We start from the raw sequence: 12,815 nt of genomic DNA on the forward strand, positions 1-12,815 counted from the left end.
ATGAATCAGTAAACAAAGGTTGAATGAATAAATGAAAATATACTGAAACATTAAACGATATATATATATATATATATATATATATATATATATATATATATATATATATATATATATATATATATATATATATATATATATATATATATATATATTATATATATATATATATATATATATATATATATATATATATATATATATAAATTTCGCGTTGTGGGAAAGGATATGTGTAAAAACTTTTATATTCAAACCCAGTTATTTTAAACACTTGTAAACACCGCCTCAAACTGTTAAAAACCATTTCTTAACTGTACAGGACTGTTTCTTACACAAAAACCTGGATTTTTATTTGTATTTTAAATTAAAAAAGAAACGGTTAATTCAACATAAAATACTTCTACGATGCACAAAATCAATGATCAATAGGAAAGAAAGACATGAAATAAACCAGTAGGGTACGTACAGTATGTAGTAAGAAAAACAAATGCACTATACTGCCGTGCTAAGCACAAAAGTGGTATCTACACTTTTTGTCAAAATTGAGTTATTGTCACGAGGTGGTTCTTTATAGCATGTTTTACCCCTATGCAATGTTTTATTGTCATTTGTGAATTAGAACTATTCTTTTAAAAAATCTAAAAAAGTGGAATCTGGATCAAATACATGGAGGCGTAAAACTTTAAATAGTAGTTTTTCGGTTTGACATCAGCTGCAGATACCACATTTGCGCTTAGCACGGCAGTATAGTTTTACTGTACAGTGGATCCAGTAATGATATTTCTAACTTAAAAAAGTGAAGATGATGATGATTTATGCTGAGTGATGAACCCGTTATTCTTATATATTTTTAAATACACAATACAGTTGCTTCACTAGTTCGTTTATAACGTTTCCATTTATAGCAACGCAAACACCCCTCTTCCTGGTTTCTTAAATTGACACTACAAGAGCAGCTTCCATTTTCATAGTTTTTGCATTTTGCTTGGATACTACACGGTGAACTTTTATAGACTCCCTTTTCCTGACTTTTAATTGCGCATATGGAAGATTCACTCATACCTAATAGTCGTGCTACCTTCGACGCATTTGTTACAACACGTAATCTTCAGCTTTTCTTTAATTGACAGAAACTTTCTCTTTTTCTTTCAATCTTCACAAGTTGAAACAGCGCTCTTAGGTGTCATTTCAACATTTTTCACATTTAGAATGAAAAAAAATGAAAAATGAGGATTAGTTATTTATATATGTGATGCATCAGATTAGTACGGTGTGGGAACTTCGGTGTAATGTTAAAGGGATAAAAGTTCATTCACGAAAAAAAAAAAAAAAAAAAAAAAAATTAGTAGCCAGTAACAAAGCCAATACTTACACCCCGCGATTCGCTTTCCGAAATTCGTGTTGCGGGCGAGGAATTCGCGTTATGTCTAAAGTTCTTTACTGGTGAAAAAAAACGCGTTTTAGCCATTTAGCGTAAGTCGAATCGCAGAGTCGACCTACTGATATATATCTTTTACCTACCTACTGATATACAGATATATATATATATATATATATATATATATATATATATATATATATATATATATATGAATAAAAATAAATGAAATGTAAATGATTTAATAAATGATTGATGGAGTAAACAAAATAAAGTATTTTCCTTTGCCCCATCCACTTTGACCCGCATGTACTTGAGAAATTGTAAAAATTATTAAAAATACAAATAAGCTTAATATCAACTAAATTAATTTTGCACCAAATATTAGGAGATCTCAATTAACATTTAAAATGTTAATTACGAGAACTTTATATCATTTTATAGCAACAAAAATAATTTTTGATTTTCAACAAAATATTACAATAGGAGCATCATTTCTTAAAAATTGTCTGTTTTATCAAATGCATCAATCTTCGGCGATATTTTTTCCTGACTGAAATACACTACATGTGGTACTACATAGCTAAAATATTAACAGATAGGTAGCGCCAAAAGTAGGTTAATTATTTCACCATTTCACTTTGCAACACTTTCCCCAGCTTATAAAATATTTGTGTTTTCTGTGCAAATAATAAATTCATGCGACATTTCGTTGCTTTTCTAAGTATTTAAGGACTATTCGGACACCATGTATGACTGGTTTAATGACCATAGTATTGAGAAATTAAGGGCTTCTTCGAGAGTGAGAGAAATTAATGTGCGATGCTAACACCAAACGTTTGCCCTAAAAGTTGTTTTTCTGCCAGCGCAGTGCTAATGCAGAGAAGACAGCGGATTTCTAGAACATCAAGAATTTCTTATCAAATTAGTGCATCGCATCATAGCCAGGTAATTCAAATGAATAAAAACAAGAAGTTCCGACTAGATTTAAACGAGCATACTTTCCCAAATACCAACATCAACTTTCTAATATATAATCTATATTCTCTTGATTAGCGAAGACTGCAAGTTTTTTAAAACATACCTTTTAACGGTTTTAAACGCATTTATTATTTATTCTTATCCCATGGTTATGGAAACAAATGTTAACAATGACGATCGCAAAAGGAAAAAACTTCAAATTGTAACTGAATATAAATATCTTAAACTATGTAAAACTTATAGAATATTTGCAGATCATTTGTTCAATTTATCAATTTGATATCAGCCAAATTGTGTTCCGAAACTTAATTTTCATTAAAATTTCGAAAAAAAATAAATAAAATAGCATACATAACCATTCTCTTATAAAAAAGTATGAACAAGAAAAAAAGTAGTGTTAAAGCACAACATCTGATCTACAAACAACATTTCTTTATTTTACGTTACAGCTGTCGAAAACAATTAATTTTTTATGCATTGTTACTTTTTTTCGGAATCAAACAGCTTTTCTTTTAAATCAACAAGGATTATTTTGTTGAAATAGATAATTTATAACAATAGAAGAATTAAATAGGAAATAAAAAAATATTTGCTAAGCTAATCAACGCAATCCATCAAAAAAATCAACACAAATTTACACTTTTACTGGTAACGATTTCTTTCAAAACGAATTTAGTTTCTGAATTATTTAACATAAATTTAAAGAATTAAACTTTTTAAAAAGTTTTATTCAAATGTTTCCGATAATCTTATTAAACACATAAATCTTTTCTGCAAGTGTGTTTTGTAAAAAGGTTCTTAATATTCATAAGCCCTTCATTTTATAAATAAATTCAAGTTCTTAATAATAGCATAATAGAAATAACGTATATATTAACTTCTTGGAAGATTTACTAAGTGGCACAACATTTTAGAGGCTGTTTAAAAAATTAATAAATATTCATTAAATTTTAACGCGAATGTACCAGCGTTGTTTTAATGTTTTGAGAATTAATTCAGTAATTAATAATATTATCATACAATAGCTGCTGCATAATAAGTATGTTTTCTTACTTCTTATATGGTACTTAATTTATACTTTAACCAGAAAGGAAGGTTTGTGAAAACTCTGCTCAGCGATTGGAAATTATTTTCTATCGTAACTCATTAAGTGTGAATTTCTGAAAAGATAAATTTTTTTTTACAGTCACATTTTATTTCGCGTGATTATTGAAATAGTGGCTAGGTAAATTAATATGAAATTAAGCGACGCTTCCTTAAAAATAATTTTTAAAAAATTCCTCGTTTTTTAGTTTGTCATTGCGTTTTTTCTTCCCAAATGACTACTTTTGAGTATGAAGCTTCAGAATAATCATGTGTTTCGTCATGGTGCGGGAAAAGGGGTCAGTATATCTAACGCTAGGACTCGAGCCCGAGTCAGCAAATCATAGTAGACGTACTAACGACAGCTAAAAATGAATATAAAGTTTGGTGAGTTTTCTTTCAAAACGCTCTGATTTGAAAACTAGGGGTCAGAATGATGTTATATTTTACCAGGACACTCGCGAGGTCATTGGGTTTTGTTTAGAAAAGGCAAAAAAAAAAAAAAAAAAAAAAAAGAAAAGAAAGAAACCTGCCGACAGATAGTGATGTCAGGATAATTTAAGGAGAAAAGCTTATTAAAGAGAATCGTTAAACACGGAAATGTTGTTAGTTGAAAGGAAACCTCAGGTACTAATTTAGATTTTTAAAAATAATTGAATGGACAGAATGACGTGCTGTGTAGGAAACAATGATTGTCGTAACAGAAAAAGAAATAACTTACTGAAACAAACACTTGGCAGATGAGTAATGCGATAGTTGTGCAATCTCATCTCATAAAAAGTGTTAAATTTAACAACGCCGTCTATTGGAACATTTTGGAACTATTTTTTTCCTTCACCAAACAATGGCCACTCGACCGTTCTGATGAAATATGAAGTCATTCTGACCAGAAGCATTTTACTGTAGTTGAGACAAACCAAATCTGACAGCGTCGTAATGCTGCGATTAGGATCCGCGTAGTCTTCACAATGCTGCCAGGTTAGGTTTGCCACATCTAACGATTTTTTTGAAATCAGAACTTAAATCATAATCATCCTGTATATTGTAATGTAACAGTATAACTGCAAAATTTGGTACCTATTTTTCAAAAGTACACTATTTTTTTTAACAATGTTCAGGATCCAGTTCTTCAAATGCAAATAATATTTATTTCTGAATTGTGATAAGTATTAATATGACCATTTGAACGAACGATGATGCATTATGTAAATGATGAACTTTTTTCGTAAGTTAGTGACAAAAAATAAAATTATTCTGTTCTTTATCTTCCCCAGAAATGTAGTCAGGGAAATGTGTCTGGGCTATTTTGCAACCAGATTTCCATGTTCACTTCAAAAGACAGCTGTTTCAACTATTCAAACACATTTTATTTTTAACAAAAACGAAAATTTATTTTCCGGAAACCAGAACTTAATAAAACTTCTTTCACAAACTGAAATCACTATATTTTAAAAGCTCAAATGTTTCGTCTAATTCTCACGAAAATTCAATAATTTGAAACATTTGTTCTACTGAAATTCTTGCAAACGATACTTGGCTGTTAGTGAAACCATTTGAAATGTGTCATTTAATATGTGTCAGTTTAAAACAATAAAATAGAGCTCAAAATACTCAATTTGCTACTAAAAGTGCTAACACGCGTTTTGAGATTACAAGGACCAACTTTTACAAGGCGAAGAAATAATATTATTAATTAAAAGATCCCCCTCCCCTAAAAAAATGTGTGAGCTTCTGAATGAAAATACAGCCAGCAAAACCTTCTTTGGATGAGCTAATGAATGTAATTTAATCGGACAAAAAACTTTTAGCAGATGACCCTATGGATGAAAAGACATTGAACGAAAATTTTGTGAATGAGTCAATGGACGAAAAGACATTTAACAAAAACTTTTGCAGATGAGTTCATGAATTAAAGAAACATGCGACCAAAACTTTTGGTGGTTTTCTGTTATGGATGAAAAAACAGCAGAAAAAATATTCTGGTGCAAAACTTTTGCCGGATATCTTCTCATCCATAAAACGATTTTTTTTTGCAATGAAAAAGAGGTTTCCAAAACCCCAAAACGTGTATCTGAAAAATTGTCTATTGAGATTTGCATTTCATTTTTTTTTTTTTTTTTTTTGTGTTTCTAACCATTTTATCATTAATAATATTTAGGTTGAAAACATATGGACAAATCTGGAGTTTAGTAGGAAATTATTATGTAAAACATTGTACCATTCTACATAGATACTCTTCAATCTTCAATTTTAGATGACGACGAAAAGAAAATCCTTTGAAATTCAGCATAGTGAGGTCAGGGCCAGATTAACATCCATTTACGCCGTAGGTCAAACTTAGAGATTGCACCCCACCTCACATATCCGAACTCTATCGAAATCGTATCCCCCCCAGACATTACCAGAGGCGTAGTAACGTCCAGTGACAGTTGAAGATTTTGTGTTTTCCCCCTGGACAAAATGAGGAATGGATTTCTTTCTTTGTTTTCCTTTGATGATGTTCAAAGAAGGGGGGTTTGGGGGTGCTCCCCCGGGAATTTTTCTGAAATTGAAGGGTTAGAAATGCAATTTTACGCCATAACGCTATTTAACGGGAAATAATGGCATTTGGAACTCGCCCAGAAAGTTTTCGTAACTGAAGTCCTACACACGTAATTGTATGTTATCTTTGATGATGTTAAAGAAAGGGATGAGTTCGGGAACTCTTCCCCCTCCCTCCCCCTGTATAAATAAGTTTTTGAAACGAAATTTTCGACGATCTTTTACTAATGATGCTGGGGAACGGTGGAAGTCGGAAGAGCGCTCCTGAAATTTTCTTGAAATACAGGTTCTACAGCGCAACTTTGAACGATCTTTTTTTTGATGCAGGGTGATTTGTGACTCTAGCGAAGAAACTGTTCGAAGCTGAAAACCAAAAAATTGTAGGAAATCTTTTGTGACGTGAGGAAAATGATGGGGTTTAACCGTTCTTCCCCAGAAGGGTTTATAAATTGAAAACTTAAATACGCAAATGGAAACCATCTCTGATGACATTACGAAAAATAATAGGATTCGGTAACTCTCTTCCGTAGTTGTTTCGAAATTAAAGTCGTAAAAACAAAATTTTTGACAATTTTAATAATGTTGGAGACGGGCTGCAATCGGGTGCGCTCTCAGGAAATAATTTCAAAATTCAGATCTAAAAATAAAAGCTTAGACGATTTTCAATAAGGTAGCAGGAGGTCTGAAATCAGCGTCGCTCTCCAGGTAAGTTTTTGAATTTAAGGTCCTAAAAACAAAATTTTAGACTATCTTATACGATGTGAAGGTAGAGCGTTTTAGAAAGCTTCCCCTTAAAAAAAAAAAAAATCAAAATCAAAATGGATTTTTTTTCTCTAAACGTGCATTTGTGGGACCTATAATACCTGGTTACTGGATAGGGTTTGGGGAATCTCCTCCGGAAAATGTTTGAAATTTTAGACCATTTTCAAAATGTTAGGAACGGAGAACGGAGGGGGGGGGGGGGGGGAAGGATCGAGGAAATCACTCTTTTTCTCTATATTTTAATTTTTCTTCTATTTAAAACACATTTCTTGGTGTCCCATGCATTTTTATCCACTTAGTTGTGATCTTCGTGGTGAAATGTTAAATAAAAATAGTCATAAAAATAATACGTTTCAAGCAAATCCCGATAACTTACATCATTATACATCATCGTTTTTTAAAAATCTTTTACACCCTCGAACCTGTGCAATCTTTGGGAGTCAAGGTTGACGCCCTCTTGGAGGACCCAGTCCGCCCATGGGCAAAGCTTTATATTTTCAACAAATTATTGTTCAAATCAAAGATATTGAAAATTATCTTGTTTTACCAGAAAAGGAACTCGACTTAATTATTACGCCCCTTCCCTATCCTCCAATTGCTTTTTTTCCTGCCTAACGGGCTGGTTGCAATCTATTCTAGTTGAACTTTCTTTCTTCATATATACTACTGCACCACATTTTTTTTTCTTCAACAAGCTGTTTATTTATTTATTTACTTTCACTGTGATGTGCGCCCTTTTGGGCTTGCGCCCCTAGGCCAGGCCTAGGATGGGCTATTAGGTAATTCGGGCCTGAATGAGGTATTTTGCACACCATCAATAATTTACTTGTTGATAGGATTCTCCCACTAAGTTGCATAAAAGGCAGTTCTTGCAGTACATTTCAATGCAGATACCATTTATGAAGGGTTTTACTTCAACGTTTTAGAGTAAACCATGGTAAAAGTTTTGTAACAGTTGTATTTAACATGGTGCTTTTTAAGAGAAGTTTTGTTCAAAATGTTGCTGCAATGATATAAAAGTCAAAATCAGCATGCTCCCCTCCCAAAAAAAAATAAAAATAAAAATAAAAATAAATAAATAAAAATAATAATAAAAAAAATAGAAAAAATCAAACAAAAATAATAGATAAATAAATAAATAAAACAAACTAAGACCTGATTTTTTCGCTAACTGTTCATTATACACTATCTGACTCTACATGTTCAAAAGAAAATCCACTAGGAGAAAATAAAACTAAAGTTATTAAAAAAGTGTAAAAAGATGAAATCATTCCTGTTGATATTTTTCTAAAGTGAAGTTTTGGCTTCTGTGGAATTATTGAAATGTAAAAAGTACTTGTGAGCGTAATTACGCATGTTCAATAATAATTCCAAATTCACAATTTCAGAGTAAAATTCAACAACTTCACTCTGAAATTATGAATTAGCGTTACCTTCCATGTGTGAAAATGTTTCCAAAACTCTCAGAGAACGAATCTTTGAAATTTCAATAATTTGCGCGATTGCAAAACAGCTTTCACTCATACCACTGGAGAACGCAGCCCCTTGCATAACGAGAAAAGATATATTTGTGCAAGATTAATGCAGTGGAAGATTACGCCGAGAATTAAAGCATCGAACTACGATTGCAAAACGAGTTTTCGCTCGCATTCGGAAAGAAAATTAAGTATTGGTTATTTAATAAATATTCCGGCAATCGGAATTATGCGTAACGTTCCAGTAATTCTGATAACGAAGACGAAGATTTTTCTGGAAGAAAATTCTCAATTATATGCGCATCAATGGAATGGAAAAATTTGTTGTTGTGCTTAGGTGCGCGCTTTCCTTGCAGGCGGAGGCTATAAAGGTGCATTATTTATCTCGATAAATTTCATGCATTCGAGTTCAGATTAGTTCCATTTGCCTTCTGTGCATTAGTTTTTCGCGAACTGCTATTGGGGGACTTAAAGTTCCTGGTAATCACGTGAATAAATGGCTTTGAAGTCTCACTTGGCGAATTTCGAACTGTTTATGCAAAAATAACATTGGGGCAATTTGAATATGCTTTACTTTTGCTATTATTTTATTTTGTAAAGAAAAAAAAGGAGCAGTTATCCTCATATATATATATATATATATATATATATATATATATATATATATATATATATATATATATATATATATACTATATATATATATATATATATATATATATATATATATATATATATATATATATATATATATATATAATAGCCAATGATCGAGTAACACCAGAGTTTCAACAATGAAACTCGCGCCACGGCATTATAATTTGATAATATGTTTTGGTAATGTTTAACCATGCAGGGAAAGACTTTATTGTGACAAGGTTGAAATGGATCCGGTAGCTTATCTGATTTACTGGTAAGACTGTCATTTCAGGGGAATGTAGAAACGAAAAAGTGGTCAGAAATGAACGCTATCTATTGGAGTTTAGGGTTCGTCCACTGGAGTTAGAGTTAAAATTTCAACTATCAAAATATCACCAAAAAGGCAATTGCTTCGTTCAAATGTAGAAGCCATTTTCACCCGTCATTCCTTGACGGGCGAGTTTTTAGTATGAAAATAATTGTTGTTAGTATTAATCCATTAAATATGACTGAGCCATTTGCGTTTACTTTAAACCATCTTATATTTTTGAACTGAAACGTTTTATGCAAGGGCTTTGAAATTCTGATTTCGCATCCCTTTTGTGTGACGGAACTGACGCAATTGCTTTTTAATTGTTGCCAAAGCCAATGAAAACTAATAGTAATTATATAGTTAAAATACTTCTGATTTATGCGTGTTGCCAAAGCAATGAAAAATAATTTAAAAGCCTAATTCACTAGGTCAGCCTTGAAATTAGTTGATAAATTTTATTAACAAAATTAACTTTATAATTACTATTATTTTTCAATGTTTTTAACAACAACTTAAAAGCGGATTTCGAGTATTGTTTAGTGTCTCGTTGTTTATATTCAACTTTTTTTCACTAAAATGCATAATTTTGTTGTGAAGATACGTAAGTCAGACGCAGAAAGAGAAAGAGCGTGACATGAGAGAAAACGTAAGGGTAAAGTATCAGTTCAGAATGAAGAAAAAAAGAGACTACAGGTTTACTTCTATCGCTTGTCTTTATTCCACACAACTTTTTAAAGTATAATTTGAGTTCAAAAGAAGCAGAAGAAGACCCAGTGTGGCATTTTGCAATGCATGGTTGTAACATTAGTCATCCACTGTTTATTTTACAAAATAAATTGCCAGCACTGTACTTGGCTAATTTCATGACTCAATAGTTCTGAAGTTAGTTTCTACTTGGAAGTTACTCTTGAACACTGATCTGAAGTCGTTGAAACCTCTCGTCTTCTAAATTGCAATGTTCTGTGTGATATAATAAATTATAAACACTTTATGATGTTGTGATAAAGAGTTTTCGAACATTCGAAAACTTTATTTTTCCGGATCAAATTACATTATGTTTATTAAAATAACTTATTTTAAACGGCATTTCGCGCTTGGTTCAAACCTACTCTAAATAGCGGGATGAATTTAAAGCACTTGAATAATTCATTTTAAATGGAGTTTATAACTTTTATTTTTTAATTTTGGGTAACTCTAACAATATGGGAAAATGTGGGGCAAAATAGAGAAATTCTCGGATAAAATTTACCTTGTATGATTGCAGAGGGTTTAATTGTTATTGTGATTGGTCAAAAATTAGGTTGTTTGATGCAAGAATGGCGTACAGTGTGCCCGAAATGTCCTTTACACAATTTGAAAATTATTAGAAATGCTGTTGTCGTATGAATATATGAATATGCAGTTTGCACCATAATATTGAACAGGTTCAATAAGTTTTTATGACATCGGAAATAAATGGAAAGGAAAGAAGGAAGAAGAAAAGAAAAAGAAAATGGTGTATAGGTAATCGCTGTATCGTCGCAGTAAGAAAAGCAAACGTTATGTGACGTGTTTAATCATTTTATGAAACAGAAAGCAATACCTTTCATTACCAGAGTTCATTGGGTGCATTGGTTGCTCACACCACATCTGAACGATACTCAAGTTCATCCCATGTCCACAAACGGTACACACATTGTACTCTGGAAATGGAAGGCATTATTTTCTATTTAATAAAATAATTAAACACTTCACATGATGTTAGTTTTTATTACTGCGACGATGCAGGGGTTACCTATAATTTCGCGTGTAACTTTATTTTCCTGTATTTTTTCTTCCTTTCTTATCTTCTACATTGTCATAAAAAATTCTTGCACGTGTGAAACATTATGGCGCAAGCCGCATATTCAAACGACGCATTTTTGCTTTTCTATGAATTTTTAAAATATTTCAATGACTTTTCGGCCATTCTGTATTTTTGTTAACATAACTTTCGCCGTTAAATATGAGGTATTACGACACACACATTACTCTAACATTTACAACGACAAACACGCTGTTCAAAACGCATTTTCAACGTTTTGTACTTGCTATTTTATCGTAAATGTTGAATTTTACTCCTATACTATGACAAAGAAAATACTATCAAAGAAAAAACCCATTTCTTTATTTCGGAATCGCATTGCCTCTCAAAAGTTGCAGTTTGGTATCCTTAATTGGAGAAAAACAATAAAAATTTTTTTATGTTGACATCTTTAGTTCGTGCATGATGCTGAAAGTTTGGAAAAAAATGCAAAAGAATTGAATTTTTCAGAAAATAAATAAAATTGGTATTTTGTATTTTTTTTGTAATGCAACAGCCATGCATTGTCAGTATATAGCGTAGTTTGAACCTAAAAAATATTTAATAGGTTTTACATAATATCTTTAGTTCGCGCATATGCCTTAGATTAGCAGGAGCTTCTAGCCCAATTTAAGGCGTAGGCTCAAACAAAAGATCTTACGCAAAAGCTATAAAATGCTGTTTTAGGTTCAAACTATGCTATATACTGACAATTTATGGCTGTTGCGTTATAAAAATATAAAAAACTAATTTTATTATTTTCTGAAAAATTTAATTTTTTGATAGTTTTTCAAACTTTCGGCCTCAAGCGCGAACTAAAGATGTCAACTTAGAATTTTTTTTATTATTCTTCCCCAATCCAATTGAGGATACCAAACTGCAACTTTTGAGAGGTAACGCGATTTCGAAATAAAGAAATCGGTTTTTTCAAACCAGCCTACTATACATTAATACTTATTCCTATACGTTAAAAAGTTTACACATGATAAAAAAGAAGCTCATAAGGAGGAATTTATTTAAACTTGATTCACTCTTGTTTCAACACACTCGTACAAGAAAACTTTTTAGCATAATTTAATCAAAAATAAAAATTTAATAACAATAATCTTTAAAAAAAAATGCATCAGAGCTTAATTCATTCTCAAATTTTTCTTCTGCAATTATCGGCGAAAAAGACAGAAAAATCTTGAAAATCGATTCGAATAGCTCCTACCCGAGTGACATATTTCAAATAAAAATTCCTTTTAGTTAAATAAAAAAAAAAGGAGGAATAACTTTTGCTCAGACAGAAAAACATACTTTCTTGCTTTTGTATTGACCCATCTGTTGATCGCACTCTCGAAGAGAAATGGGAAAAAAGAACGAAAAGGGAGGAAAAAAAATTCCAGACTGACGGATGGTAGAAATGAGAAAGGCATATCACTTCAAAAAAAGTAGAAACTGGAAGAAAAAGCTGTCTCTAAAAACCTTCAATCGGAAAAACCGCAGCCCAAAGCTTTTGTTCTTTTATTTCGTTGCCATGGAAATAGTCCCGCCCACATTTTAATCCTCGTTCCTAAAGGAATATAATGGAAACAGATGCCTTCCAAAGTTGTGGGGATTAATTTTCTTAAATCACGTATTTTATTTCATATTTATGTCTTGTCGTTTTGGTTTCCAAGTGAAAGATTTAAATTAAAAAAGGTAACATTTTACTTTACTTCATTAAAGTTACAATGAAACTACTGACTTTTAATTTGGATTAAAAATAATTTTAAAGCATTGACAGTGATTCGGAAGAATTTTCTGATCATGAAAGTAAAGAGTTCGTTTTAAAATGTC

Source organism: Uloborus diversus, chromosome 5 (genome assembly GCF_026930045.1).
Source record: "Uloborus diversus isolate 005 chromosome 5, Udiv.v.3.1, whole genome shotgun sequence".
Lineage (NCBI taxonomy): Eukaryota > Metazoa > Arthropoda > Arachnida > Araneae > Uloboridae > Uloborus > Uloborus diversus.